Source organism: Oncorhynchus keta, unplaced genomic scaffold (genome assembly GCF_023373465.1).
Source record: "Oncorhynchus keta strain PuntledgeMale-10-30-2019 unplaced genomic scaffold, Oket_V2 Un_contig_22810_pilon_pilon, whole genome shotgun sequence".
Lineage (NCBI taxonomy): Eukaryota > Metazoa > Chordata > Actinopteri > Salmoniformes > Salmonidae > Oncorhynchus > Oncorhynchus keta.
The window spans coordinates 37501-52500 of NW_026283064.1; the positions used below are offsets into that span (position 1 = coordinate 37501).

Here is a 15000-nt window from a genome sequence, read left to right on the forward strand (position 1 = left end):
AAAGGAGGAGGGACACAGTGAGATCAGAGACAGAGATAAAGGAGGAGGGACACAGTGAGATCAGAGACAGAGATAAAGGAGGAGGGACACAGTGAGATCAGGGACAGAGATAAAGGAGGAGGGACACAGTGAGATCAGAGACAGAGATAAAGGAGGAGGGACACAGTGAGATCAGAGACAGAGATAAAGGAGGAGGGACACAGTGAGATCAGAGACAGAGATAAAGGAGGAGGGACACAGTGAGATCAGAGATGGGGATAAAGTAGGGACACAGTGAGATCAGAGACAGAGATAAAGGAGGAGGGACACAGTGAGATCAGAGACAGAGATAAAGGAGGAGGGACACAGTGAGATCAGAGACAGAGATAAAGGAGGAGGGACACAGTGAGATCAGAGACAGAGATAAAGGAGGAGGGACACAGTGAGATCAGAGACAGAGATAAAGGAGGAGGGACACAGTGAGATCAGAGACAGAGATAAAGGAGGAGGGACACAGTGAGATCAGAGATGGGGATAAAGTAGGGACACAGTGAGATCAGAGACAGAGATAAAGGAGGAGGGACACAGTGAGATCAGAGACAGAGATAAAGGAGGAGGGACACAGTGAGATCAGAGATGGGGATAAAGTAGGGACACAGTGAGATCAGGGATGGAGATAAAGGAGGAGGGACACAGTGAGATCAGGGATGGAGATAAGGAGGAGGGACACAGTGAGATCAGAGACAGAGATAAAGGAGAAGGGACACAGTGAGATCAGAGACAGAGATAAAGGAGGAGGGACACAGTGAGATCAGAGACAGAGATAAAGGAGGAGGGACACAGTGAGATCAGGGACAGAGATAAAGGAGGAGGGACACAGTGAGATCAGAGACAGAGATAAATGAGGAGGGACACAGTGAGATCAGGGACAGAGATAAAGGAGGAGGGACACAGTGAGATCAGAGACAGAGATAAAGGAGGAGGGACACAGTGAGATCAGGGATGGAGATAAAGGAGGAGGGACACAGTGAGATCAGAGACAGAGATAAAGGAGGAGGGACACAGTGAGATCAGAGACAGAGATAAAGGAGGAGGGACACAGTGAGATCAGAGACAGAGATAAAGGAGGAGGGACACAGTGAGATCAGGGACAGAGATAAAGGAGGAGGGACACAGTGAGATCAGAGACAGAGATAAATGAGGAGGGACACAGTGAGATCAGGGACAGAGATAAAGGAGGAGGGACACAGTGAGATCAGAGACAGAGATAAAGGAGGAGGGACACAGTGAGATCAGGGATGGAGATAAAGGAGGAGGGACACAGTGAGATCAGAGACAGAGATAAAGGAGGAGGGACACAGTGAGATCAGAGACAGAGATAAAGGAGGAGGGACACAGTGAGATCAGAGACAGAGATAAAGGAGGAGGGACACAGTGAGATCAGAGACAGAGATAAAGGAGGAGGGACACAGTGAGATCAGAGACAGAGATAAAGGAGGAGGGACACAGTGAGATCAGGGATGGAGATAAAGGAGGAGGGACACAGTGAGATCAGGGACGGAGATAAAGGAGGAGGGACACAGTGAGATCAGAGATGGAGATAAAGGAGGAGGGACACAGTGAGATCAGAGATAAAGGAGGAGGGACACAGTGAGATCAGAGACAGAGATAAAGGAGGAGGGACACAGTGAGATCAGAGACAGAGATAAAGGAGGAGGGACACAGTGAGATCAGAGACAGAGATAAAGGAGGAGGGACACAGTGAGATCAGGGACAGAGATAAAGGAGGAGGGACACAGTGAGATCAGAGACAGAGATAAAGGAGGAGGGACACAGTGAGATCAGAGACAGAGATAAAGGAGGAGGGACACAGTGAGATCAGAGACAGAGATGAAGGAGGAGGGACACAGTGAGATCAGAGACAGAGATAAAGGAGGAGGGACACAGTGAGATCAGAGACAGAGATAAAGGAGGAGGGACACAGTGAGATCAGAGACAGAGATAAAGGAGGAGGGACAGTGAGATCAGAGACAGAGATAAAGGAGGAGGGACACAGTGAGATCAGAGACTGAGATAAAGGAGGAGGGACACAGTGAGATCAGAGACAGAGATAAAGGAGGAGGGACACAGTGAGATCAGAGACAGAGATAAAGGAGGAGGGACACAGTGAGATCAGGGACAGAGATAAAGGAGGAGGGACACAGTGAGATCAGAGACAGAGATAAAGGAGGAGGGACACAGTGAGATCAGAGACAGAGATAAAGGAGGAGGGACACAGTGAGATCAGAGACAGAGATAAAGGAGGAGGGACACAGTGAGATCAGAGACAGAGATAAAGGAGGAGGGACACAGTGAGATCAGAGACTGAGATAAAGGAGGAGGGACACAGTGAGATCAGAGACAGAGATAAAGGAGGAGGGACACAGTGAGATCAGAGACAGAGATAAAGGAGGAGGGACACAGTGAGATCAGGGATGGAGATAAAGGAGGAGGGACACAGTGAGATCAGGGACAGAGATAAAGGAGGAGGGACACAGTGAGATCAGAGACAGAGATAAAGGAGGAGGGACACAGTGAGATCAGGGACAGAGATAAAGGAGGAGGGACACAGTGAGATCAGAGACAGAGATAAAGGAGGGACACAGTGAGATCAGAGACAGAGATAAAGGAGGAGGGACACAGTGAGATCAGAGACAGAGATAAAGGAGGAGGGACACAGTGAGATCAGGGACAGAGATAAAGGAGGAGGGACACAGTGAGATCAGAGACAGAGATAAAGGAGGAGGGACACAGTGAGATCAGGGATGGAGATAAAGGAGGAGGGACACAGTGAGATCAGAGACAGAGATAAAGGAGGAGGGACACAGTGAGATCAGGGACAGAGATAAAGGAGGAGGGACACAGTGAGATCAGAGACAGAGATAAAGGAGGAGGGACACAGTGAGATCAGGGACAGAGATAAAGGAGGAGGGACACAGTGAGATCAGAGACAGAGATAAAGGAGGAGGGACACAGTGAGATCAGGGATGGAGATAAAGGAGGAGGGACACAGTGAGATCAGAGACAGAGATAAAGGAGGAGGGACACAGTGAGATCAGAGACAGAGATAAAGGAGGAGGGACACAGTGAGATCAGAGACAGAGATAAAGGAGGAGGGACACAGTGAGATCAGAGACAGAGATAAAGGAGGAGGGACACAGTGAGATCAGAGACAGAGATAAAGGAGGAGGGACACAGTGAGATCAGGGATGGAGATAAAGGAGGAGGGACACAGTGAGATCAGGGACAGAGATAAAGGAGGAGGGACACAGTGAGATCAGAGACAGAGATAAAGGAGGAGGGACACAGTGAGATCAGGGACAGAGATAAAGGAGGAGGGACACAGTGAGATCAGAGACAGAGATAAAGGAGGGACACAGTGAGATCAGAGACAGAGATAAAGGAGGAGGGACACAGTGAGATCAGAGACAGAGATAAAGGAGGAGGGACACAGTGAGATCAGAGACAGAGATAAAGGAGGAGGGACACAGTGAGATCAGAGATGGGGATAAAGTAGGGACACAGTGAGATCAGAGACAGAGATAAAGGAGGAGGGACACAGTGAGATCAGGGATGGAGATAAAGGAGGAGGGACACAGTGAGATCAGGGACAGAGATAAAGGAGGAGGGAAAGTGAGATCAGAGACAGAGATAAAGGAGGAGGGACACAGTGAGATCAGGGACAGAGATAAAGGAGGAGGGACACAGTGAGATCAGAGACAGAGATAAATGAGGAGGGACACAGTGAGATCAGGGACAGAGATAAAGGAGGAGGGACACAGTGAGATCAGAGACAGAGATAAAGGAGGAGGGACACAGTGAGATCAGGGATGGAGATAAAGGAGGAGGGAGACAGTGAGATCAGAGACAGAGATAAAGGAGGAGGGACACAGTGAGATCAGGGACAGAGATAAAGGAGGAGGGACACAGTGAGATCAGAGACAGAGATAAAGGAGGAGGGACACAGTGAGATCAGAGACAGAGATAAAGGAGGAGGGACACAGTGAGATCAGGGATGGAGATAAAGGAGGAGGGACACAGTGAGATCAGGGACAGAGATAAAGGAGGAGGGACACAGTGAGATCAGAGACAGAGATAAAGGAGGAGGGACACAGTGAGATCAGAGACAGAGATAAAGGAGGAGGGACACAGTGAGATCAGAGATGGGGATAAAGTAGGGACACAGTGAGATCAGGGATGGAGATAAAGGAGGAGGGACACAGTGAGATCAGGGACAGAGATAAAGGAGGAGGGAAAGTGAGATCAGAGACAGAGATAAAGGAGAAGGGACACAGTGAGATCAGGGACAGAGATAAAGGAGGAGGGACACAGTGAGATCAGAGACAGAGATAAATGAGGAGGGACACAGTGAGATCAGAGACAGAGATAAAGGAGGAGGGACACAGTGAGATCAGAGACAGAGATAAAGGAGGAGGGACACAGTGAGATCAGGGATGGAGATAAAGGAGGAGGGACACAGTGAGATCAGAGACAGAGATAAAGGAGGAGGGACACAGTGAGATCAGAGACAGAGATAAAGGAGGAGGGACACAGTGAGATCAGAGACAGAGATAAAGGAGGAGGGACACAGTGAGATCAGAGACAGAGATAAAGGAGGAGGGACACAGTGAGATCAGGGATGGAGATAAAGGAGGAGGGACACAGTGAGATCAGGGACAGAGATAAAGGAGGAGGGACACAGTGAGATCAGAGACAGAGATAAAGGAGGAGGGACACAGTGAGATCAGAGACAGAGATAAAGGAGGAGGGACACAGTGAGATCAGAGACAGAGATAAAGGAGGAGGGACACAGTGAGATCAGGGATGGAGATAAAGGAGGAGGGACACAGTGAGATCAGGGACAGAGATAAAGGAGGAGGGACACAGTGAGATCAGAGACAGAGATAAAGGAGGAGGGACACAGTGAGATCAGGGACAGAGATAAAGGAGGAGGGACACAGTGAGATCAGAGACAGAGATAAAGGAGGGACACAGTGAGATCAGAGACAGAGATAAAGCAGGACGGACACAGTGAGATCAGAGACAGAGATAAAGGAGGAGGGACACAGTGAGATCAGGGACAGAGATAAAGGAGGAGGGACACAGTGAGATCAGAGACAGAGATAAAGGAGGAGGGACACAGTGAGATCAGGGACAGAGATAAAGGAGGAGGGACACAGTGAGATCAGAGACAGAGATAAAGGAGGAGGGACACAGTGAGATCAGAGACAGAGATAAAGGAGGAGGGACACAGTGAGATCAGAGACAGAGATAAAGGAGGAGGGACACAGTGAGATCAGGGACAGAGATAAAGGAGGATGGACACAGTGAGATCAGAGACAGAGATAAAGGAGGAGGGACACAGTGAGATCAGAGACAGAGATAAATGAGGAGGGACACAGTGAGATCAGGGACAGAGATAAAGGAGGATGGACACAGTGAGATCAGAGACAGAGATAAAGGAGGATGGACACAGTGAGATCAGGGACAGAGATAAAGGAGGAGGGACACAGTGAGATCAGGGACAGAGATAAAGGAGGTGAGATCAGGGATGGGGATAAAGGAGGAGGGACACCTTGAGATCAGAGACAGAGATAAAGGAGGAGGGACACAGTGAGATCGGAGACGGAGATAAAGGAGGAGGGAGTAGAGTTAGGGGGAGGTACTAACCTGGGGGTAGGGTTAGGGGGAGGTACTAACCTGGGGGTAGGGTTAGGGGGAGGTACTAACCTGGGGGTAGAGTTAGGGGGAGGTACTAACCTGGGGGTAGGGTTAGGGGGGTACTAACCTGGGGGTAGAGTTGGGGGAGATACTAACCTGGGGGAGGGTTAGTAGGAGAGATAACCTGGGGAGGGAGGGGAGGTACTAACCTGGGGGAGGGTTAGGGGAGGTACTAACCTGGGGGTAGAGTTAGGGGGAGGTACTAACCTGGGGGAGGAGGGAGGTACTAGCCTGGGGGTAGAGTTAGGGGAGGTACTAAGGGGATAGAGTTAGGGGAGGTACTAACCTGGGGGTAGAGTTGGGGGAGATACTAACCTGGGGGAGGGTTAGTAGGATAAACCTGGGGAGGGAGGGAGGACTAACCTGGGGGAGGGTTAGATCAACCTGGGGGTAGAGTTAGGGGGAGGTACTAACCTGGGGGAGGGTTAGGGGGTACTAACCTGGGGGTATGGTTAGGGGAGGTACTAACCTGGGGGTAGAGTTAGGGGGATACTAACCTGGGGACAGGGGAGATAACCTGGGGGTAGGGGGGGAGGTACTAACCTGGGGGTAGGGAGGGGGAGGTACTAACCTGGGGTAGGGTTAGGGGAGGTACTAACCTGGGGGTAGAGTTAGGGGAGGTACTAACCTGGGGGTAGGGTTAGGGGAGGTACTAACCTGGGGGTAGGGTTAGGGGAGGTACTAACCTGGGGGTAGAGTTAGGGGAGATACTAACCTGGGGGTAGAGTTGGGGGAGATACTAACCTGGGGGAGGGTTAGGAGGAGGTACTAACCTGGGGAGGGTTAGGGGAGGTACTAACCTGGGGGAGGGTTAGGGGAGGTACTAACCTGGGGGTAGAGTTAGGGGAGGTACTAACCTGGGGGAGGGTTAGGGGGAGGTACTAACCTGGGGGTAGGGTTAGGGGAGGTACTAACCTGGGGGTAGGGTTAGGGGGAGGTACTAACCTGGGGGTAGAGTTAGGGGAGGTACTAACCTGGGGGTAGAGTTAGGGGAGGTACTAACCTGGGGGTGGAGTTGGGGGAGATACTAACCTGGGGGTAGAGTTAGGGGGAGGTACTAACCTGGGGGTAGAGTTGGGGGAGATACTAACCTGGGGGTAGAGTTGGGGGAGATACTAACCTGGGGGAGGGTTAGGAGGAGGTACTAACCTGGGGAGGGTTAGGGGAGGTACTAACCTGGGGAGGGTTAGGGGGAGGTACTAACCTGGGGGTAGAGTTGGGGGAGATACTAACCTGGGGGTAGGGTTAGGGGAGGTACTAGCCTGGGGGTAGAGTTAGGGGAGGTACTAACCTGGGGGTAGAGTTAGGGGAGGTACTAACCTGGGGGTAGAGTTGGGGGAGATACTAACCTGGGGGAGGGTTAGTAGGAGGAGGTACTAACCTGGGGAGGGTTAGGGGAGGTACTAACCTGGGGGAGGGTTAGGGGAGGTACTAACCTGGGGGTAGAGTTAGGGGGAGGTACTAACCTGGGGGAGGGTTAGGGGGGGTACTAACCTGGGGGTATGGTTAGGGGGAGGTACTAACCTGGGGGTAGGGTTAGGGGGAGGTACTAACCTGGGGGTAGAGTTAGGGGGAGGTACTAACCTGGGGGAGGGTTAGGAGGAGGTACTAACCTGGGGGAGAGTTAGGGGGAGGTACTAACCTGGGGGTAGAGTTAGGGGGAGGTACTAATCTGGGGGAGGGTTCGGGGGAGGTACTAACCTGGGGGAACTCCAGATGATATTGTAGAAGAAGAGAGTTGACCCTGTCCCTTGGAGGTCATCCCAGCCACCTGGATGGTGTAGGTGGTGAGGGCGGTCAGCCCGGTGACCCGGTACTCCTGGGTCAGGTTAGGGAGGTAGTGGGTGACCCGGGTGTTGGTCCGGTTAAACTCCTCCCACGATATACGGTAGCCTTTAGGAGAGGGACATCACAGCTGGTTAGACTGATACAGAGGACATAACGAGACTAGAATACAACTGACTAGGTATCCCCCTTTCCCTATAGAATTGAATAGAATAGATCTTTATTGGCCATTTGCACAGAAATGGATTCTTTAGCTACCACAGTACCCTGTTTGGTTGACCCTGTCCAACAAACAGGGTCAACCATAGACCATGACTACAGTAGGCCTAGTCATCTGTGAGGACTCTGCTCTTCTCGTTGGGGTCTCTCCAGAGAGGGTTAGGGTTAGATACTATACTATACTAGGTGCAGTACCTGTGAGGACTCCATTCTTCTCGTTGGGGTCTTTCCAGAGAGGGTTAGGGTTAGATACTATACTATATTAGGTACAGTACCTGTGAGGACTCCATTCTTCTCGTTGGCGTCTTTCCAGAGAGGGTTAGGGTTAGATACTATACTATACTAGGTACAGTAACTGTGAGGACTCCATTCTTCTCGTTGGGGTCTTTCCAGAGAGGGTTAGGGTTAGATACTATACTATATTAGGTACAGTACCTGTGAGGACTCCATTCTTCTCGTTGGGGTCTCTCCAGAGAGGGTTAGGGTTAGATACTATACTATACTAGGTGCAGTACCTGTGAGGACTCCATTCTTCTCGTTGGGATCTTTCCAGCTGACCTTCAGAGATGTGTCCAGGATCTCTGTGAAGCTCAGGTGACCAACGGCACCAGGCTCTGGACACACACACACACACACACACACACACACACACACACACACACACACACACACACACACACACACACACACACACACACACACACACACACACACACACACACACCAGTATGTTTAGTGCACAAGTATCGTATACTTTAGAGTAGTACCATATACTTTACAGAAGTATCATATACTTTACAGTAGTGCCATATACTTTACAGTAGTACAATATACTTTAAAGTAGTACCATATACTTTGCAGTAGTACCATATACTTTACAGTAGTTTCATATACTTTTCAGTAGTACCATATACTTTAGTAGTACCAGTACCAGTAGTTTCATACTTTGCAGTAGTACCATATACTTTACAGTAGTACCACATACTTTACAGTAGTACCATATACTTTGCAGTAGTACCATATACTATACAGTAGTACCATATACTTTACAGTAGTATCATATACTTTGCAGTAGTATCATATACTTTGCAGTACCAGTACCATATACTTTAAAGTAGTACCATATACTTTACAGTAGTACCATATACTTTACAGTAGTTTCATATACTTTTCAGTAGTACCATATACTTTATAGTAGTACCATAAACTTTGCAGTAGTATCATATACTTTACAGTAGTACCATATACTTTATTTACATAAGTTATACCATATACTTTAGCAGTAGTACCATATACCATATACATAGCACAGTAGTATCATATACTTTGCAGTAGTATCATATACTTTGCAGTAGTACCATATAATTTACAGTAGTACCATATACTTTAAAGTTATACCATATACTTTGCAGTAGTACCATATACTTTACAGTAGTTTCATATACTTTACAGTAGTATCATATACTTTACAGTAGTATCATATACTTTACAGTAGTAGCATATACTTTACAGTAGTAGAATATACTTTACAGTTATACCATATACCATATACTTTACAGTGGTATCATATACTTTACAGTAGTAGAATATACTTTACAGTTATACCATATACCATATACTTTGCAGTAGTATCATATACTTTGCAGTAGTATCATATACTTTACAATAGTACCATATACTTTACGGTAGTACCATATACTTTACAGTAGTGTATAGTTTGTAATACCCTTTTTACCTGGGCCAATTTGTGACAGACTGAGCTGTACTGCGCTGGCCCAGTTATGCAGACAAAGAATATCTGAGCCAACACAGTACAGTCCGGTGCCTTCGGGTCGATAGAATCATGTGGAAATAGAATTGCTTTTGTCTGTGCCTGTGAGACACTGTCTTTGTGAGTGCCTACAGGTTTGGTATAGTTATGTGACTGTGGTACTCACTGTCTTCGTGAGTGCCTACCGGTTTGGTATAGTTATGTGACTGTGGTACTCACTGTCTTCGTGAGTGCCTACAGGTTTGGTATAGTTATGTGACTGTGGTACTCACTGTCTTCGTGAGTGCCTACAGGTTTGGTATAGTTATGTGACTGTGGTACTCACTGTCTTCGTGAGTGCCTACAGGTTTGGTATAGTCATGTGACTGTGGTACTCACTGTCTTCGTGAGTGCCTACAGGTTTGGTATAGTTATGTGACTGTGGTACTCACTGTCTTCGTGAGTGCGTAGTCTGTGAGGTGGGCTGCGAGGGCCGTCTCCAGGTGTAGTGAAACACAGGACAGAGGTGTAGTACTCTGTGAACTTCTTCAGTCCAGTCACGTAGCCCACATGCACGCTGTCCTGGAAATTAGGTCTCACTGTCACCATGGTAACATCCTCCTCTTGACCCGCCTCCCACGCCAACAGCTGGAAACAGACGGAGGGATAGTTTAAAAATGTCATAAGAGAAAAGACAACAAAACACTGCAGCTGGTTTATAGTGATCTGTTGTGGCACTGGTACGTCTAATGCTGGAGAATGCAGTTCTTATTCTAACCACTAGAGGGCAGTGTATGCCAGTACATAAATGTATTTACAGAACAGGTCGTTCTACTGCACATCCAATAAGAATGTTTGTCTCTGGTAAGGGTCTCTGCTCTCTGTTGCCCACCTTGTATCCCTGGTTGATGCCATTGATGAACTGAGGGCTAGGAGCTGACCAGGTCAGCCTGACTGTAGAGGAGTTGAATGGCTCAGCCTGGACATTACCTGGTGGGACAGTGGGGACTGGGAGAGAGATGGAGGGAGATACGAGAGAGAGAGATACGAGAGAGAGAGAGAGAGAGAGAGAGAGAGAGAGAGAGAGAGAGCTAAGAGAAGTACGTCACTTCTCAACCCTTAAAGCTGGAGAACTGTGTCTAACCATGTGACTGTGACATGGCCGTCATCCATCCTCACCTCCCTGCAGGGTCCACTCTGTAACCTTGTGGCTGTAGGTACCCCTCCCAGCCCTGTTGTAGGCTGCCACCTCCATCTCATAGTTAGTCCAGATGATGAGGTCCTCCAGGAGTAGGTTATTCTGCTCTGGCCTGGTGATGTTCTTCATCTGACAGTCTACTGGTAGTCCTGACAGACAGTACCTAGGAGGGGCGGAGAGAGAGAGGGATGGTTAGACAGTGCAGAAAGGGGAAAGTGAGGGTGAAAAGAGATGGAAGGGGAGGAGGAAGACAGTAGGATTGTGACCATGACCCAAGTGGTGTTATACAGGTTAATAACCAAGATGAATGTCATTGACCCCTTCCATCTTCAACCTGGAACAATCCGCTCTGTGTCTTACCTGATGATGTATCCCTGGAGCGGTCCATTCTGGTGGCTCTCCGGGGTGGTTGCCACTGGATCATGATGGACTGGTTGGTACGACCACTGGCAATCACTGTCTGGGGGGCACTGGGAGGCTCCTCCGGTAGAGAGAGTCTGATGGGAGAGAGGGAGGAGAGAGAGGAGAGAGAGATAGGGAGAGAGGGGAGAGAGAGAGGGATAGAGAGAGGAGGGAGGAGAGATAGGGGGAGGAGGGGAGAGAGAGAGGGGGAGAGGGAGAGAGAGGGAGAGAGAGATAGGGAGAGAGGGAAGGAGAGAGAGAGAGGAGGGAGAGAGAGGGGAGAGATATAGGGAGAGAAAACTGGCATGAATTAACAAGTGTTTCTGAATATTTCCATGTCTTTTCGTTATGTAACCGTTAAAGAGAGAGAGAGAAAAGAGTGTGTGTCTGTGTGTGTGTGTGTCTGTGTGTGTGTTGTGTGTGTTAATATTTGTGTGTGTAATGTGTGTGTGTGTGTGTGTGTGTGTGTGTGTGTGTGTGTAATGCGTATGTGTGCGTATGTGTTCGTATGTGTGTGTGTGTGTGTGTGTGTGTGTGTGTGTGTGTGTGTGTGTGTGTGTGTGTGTGTGTGTGTGTGTGTGTGTGTGTGTGTGTGTGTAAAGGCAGCACAAAGCAGAGTTGGTCAGACCATTGTCACTGATCTATCCAACTAAGGGCTGTCTGTTTCTATGCCACAGTAAAAGGCTCTGTGATATCTCTCCCTCAGAGAGCTCTCTCTCTTCAGCTCAGCTACCATCAAAGAAGTCATGTGCTGCGTCCCAAATGACTCTGTGGTCCATTTAGAGTGCAGTGGAGCCCTATAGGTCCTGGTCAAATGTAGTACACTGTAAAGGGGAAAGAGAGCCGTTTGGGACGCATCTGCAGTCGAAGCAGGGTAACGCCACTAAAGGATTCCACTGAGACTTCATTTAAGTTGACATCTCAATTTCTCTTCTGTGCATAGAAACAGAGAAGTGCTGTTCGGGAGCAGAGATAGAGGCAGAGAGAGATACTTGTACATTTAGCCTTTTGAACTTTAACTATTTGCACATTGTTATAACACTGCACATAGTTATACTATGACATTTGCAATGTCTTTATTCTTTGGGAAATGTAAAAATATGTTTCCCTTGCCAATAAAGCCCATTGAATTGAATTGAGAGAGAGAATGAGGGTGAAGGAGAAAGCACAGTGTTTAGGATCAGGAGAATGTGGGGGGGAGACAGCACAGTGTTTAGGATCAGGAGAATGTGTAGGGGGGGCAGCACAGTGTTTAGGATCAGGAGAATGTGGGGGCAGCACAGTGTTTAGGATCAGGGGGACAGCACAGTGTTTAGGATCAGGGAGAATGTAGGATCAGGGGGGACAGCACAGTGTTTAGGATCAGAGAATGAGGGGGACAGCACAGGGGGGAGACAGCACAGTGTTTAGGATCAGGAGAATGGGGAGACAGCACAGTGTTTAGGATCAGGAGAATGTCAGGAGGGGGAGACAGCACAGTGTTTAGGATCAGGAGAATGTGGGGGGAGACAGCACAGTGTTTAGGATCAGGAGAATGTGCACAGGGGGAGACAGCACAGTGTTTAGGATCAGGAGAATGTGGGGGAGACAGCACAGTGTTTAGGATCAGGAGAATGTGGGGGAGACAGCACAGTGTTTAGGATCAGGAGAATGTGGGGGAGACAGCACAGTGTTTAGGATCAGGAGAATGTGGGGGAGGGACAGGTGTTTAGGACAGCACAGTGTTTAGGATCAGGAGAATGTGGGGGAGACAGCACAGTGTTTAGGATCAGGAGAATGTCAGGAGGGGGAGACAGCACAGTGTTTAGGATCAGGAGAATGTGGGGGGAGACAGCACAGTGTTTAGAGATCAGGACAGGAGAATGTGGGGGGAGACAGCACAGTGTTTAGGATCAGGACAGAAGTGTTGTGGGGGAGACAGCACAGTGTTTAGGATCAGGAGAATGTGATGAGGAGACAGCACAGTGTTTAGGATCAGGAGAATGTGGGGAGGAGACAGCACAGTGTTTAGGATCAGGAGAGGGGGAGGAGACAGCACAGTGTTTTAGGATCAGGAGAATGTGGGGGGACAGCACAGTGTTTAGGATCAGGAGAGAGGGGGAGACAGGTGGAAAGAGGGATGGGTGTAGTAGTTAGTGTGTCTCTAAGGGTGTGTAGTAGTTAGTGTGTCTCTAAGGGTGTGTAGTAGTTAGTGTGCCTCTGAGGATGTGTAGTAGTGTGTCCCTGAGGGTGTGTGCCTCTGAGGAGTAGTAGTTAGTGTGTGAGGCGAGCGTGTGAGGATGTGTAGTGAGTTAGTGTGCCTCTGAGGATGTGTAGTCAAGTTTGTCTCTGAGGGGATTTGACTGTCTCTGTTTGAAGTGTGCCCCTGAGGATGTGTAGTAGTTAGTGTGCCTCTGAGGATGTGTAGTAGTTAGTGTGCCTCTGAGGATGTGTGTAGTTAGTGTGCCTCTGAGGGTGTGTAGTAGTTAGTGTGTCTCTAAAGACACAGAGTTAGTGGCCTCTGAGGATGGTAGAGATGTGCCTTTGAGGATGTGTAGTAGTTAGTGTGTCTCTAAGGGTGTGTAGTAGTTAGTGTGCCTCTGAGGATGTGTAGTAGTTAGTGTGCCTCTGAGGATGTGTAGTAGTTAGTGTGTCTCTAAGGGTGTGTAGTAGTTAGTGTGCCTCTGAGGATGTGTAGTAGAGTGTCTCTAAGGTGTGTAGTAGTTAGTGTGTCTCTAAGGGTGTGTAGTAGTTAGTGTGTCTCTAAGGGTGTGTAGAGAGTGCCTCTGAGGATGTGTAGTAGAGTGTGCCTCTGAGGATGTGAGAGAGTGTGTCTCTAAGGGTGTGTAGTAGTTAGTGTGCCTCTGAGGATGTGTAGAGTTAGTGTGTCTCTAAGGGTGTGTAGTAGTTAGTGTGCCTCTGAGGGTGTGTGTAGTAGTTAGTGTGGAGGCGAGCGTGTGTGTGTTGAGCTATATCTAAGGCGTCAACAGCACTCTGGGGATTTGACTTTCTGTTTGAAGCTCTGACTAATTCAGCCCTCTGTGTTACTATAAAGACACAGAGAGATGGAAGGGGAGAGAGAGAGAGAGAGAGAGAGAGAGAGAGAGAGAGAGAGAGAGAGAGAGAGAGAGAGAGAGAGAGAGAGAGAGAGAGAGAGAGAGAGAGAGAGAGAGAGAGAGAGAGAGAGGAGACAGTAGCTGGGTCATCACACCCATGGTGATTCACACAGCAGTATTTTTTGGGGGTCAGCTCACTCCTAGTTATCAAACACACACATTCCCATGTTTGAGAAACCCCCTGGGGACTTCAGAGAGACTAGTCGGAGAGTCAACACTGAACCACAGAGAAGGGAAGGAACAGGTAGGATCATATCCAGTGAGGAGAAAACATTTTGAAACAGGGAGGTACTACCTGTCCAATGAGGACACATATTTGTCTTTCCGTTGCAAAAGGTTTTTCTACGGTGTGCCCTACTGACCACACCACAGTTTGTTCAAAAACAGTGAACATTTTTATTGATGTTTTCTTCAGGTTGTTCTTGCTATAACACATTGGATCTCTCCCTCTGTAACAACTGCTGATGTCAATGGGATTATAAATGAATATGATTGATTATACTATGAAAGACAGCCACACACCATTCATATATATCTCTGGGATTCTCCTGGTTAAATATGGGATACATGAAAATTAAAACCCCACCGGTCAGTCTCCTTGCTGAACTGTCCCCTGCCCACGTCATTGACCGCACACAGCCTGAACTGGTAGGACCGTGCTGGGATCAAACCACCAACGGTCACCCCGGTCGACTCTGGTTCAATATTGGCCAGGAGCACTGTCCACGGGGCATCTACGACAGAGAGAGAGAGAGAGAGAGAGAGAGAGAGAGAGAGAGAGAGAGAGAGAGAGAGAGAGAGAGAGAGAGAGA

General features: G+C 48.6%; 1 pseudogene; it reads right to left on the reverse strand.

Moving 5' to 3' along the window:
- The window catches only part of LOC127921626 (protein sidekick-2-like), a 91003-nt pseudogene that overhangs the window by 36746 nt on the left and 39257 nt on the right, over positions 1 to 15000 (reverse strand).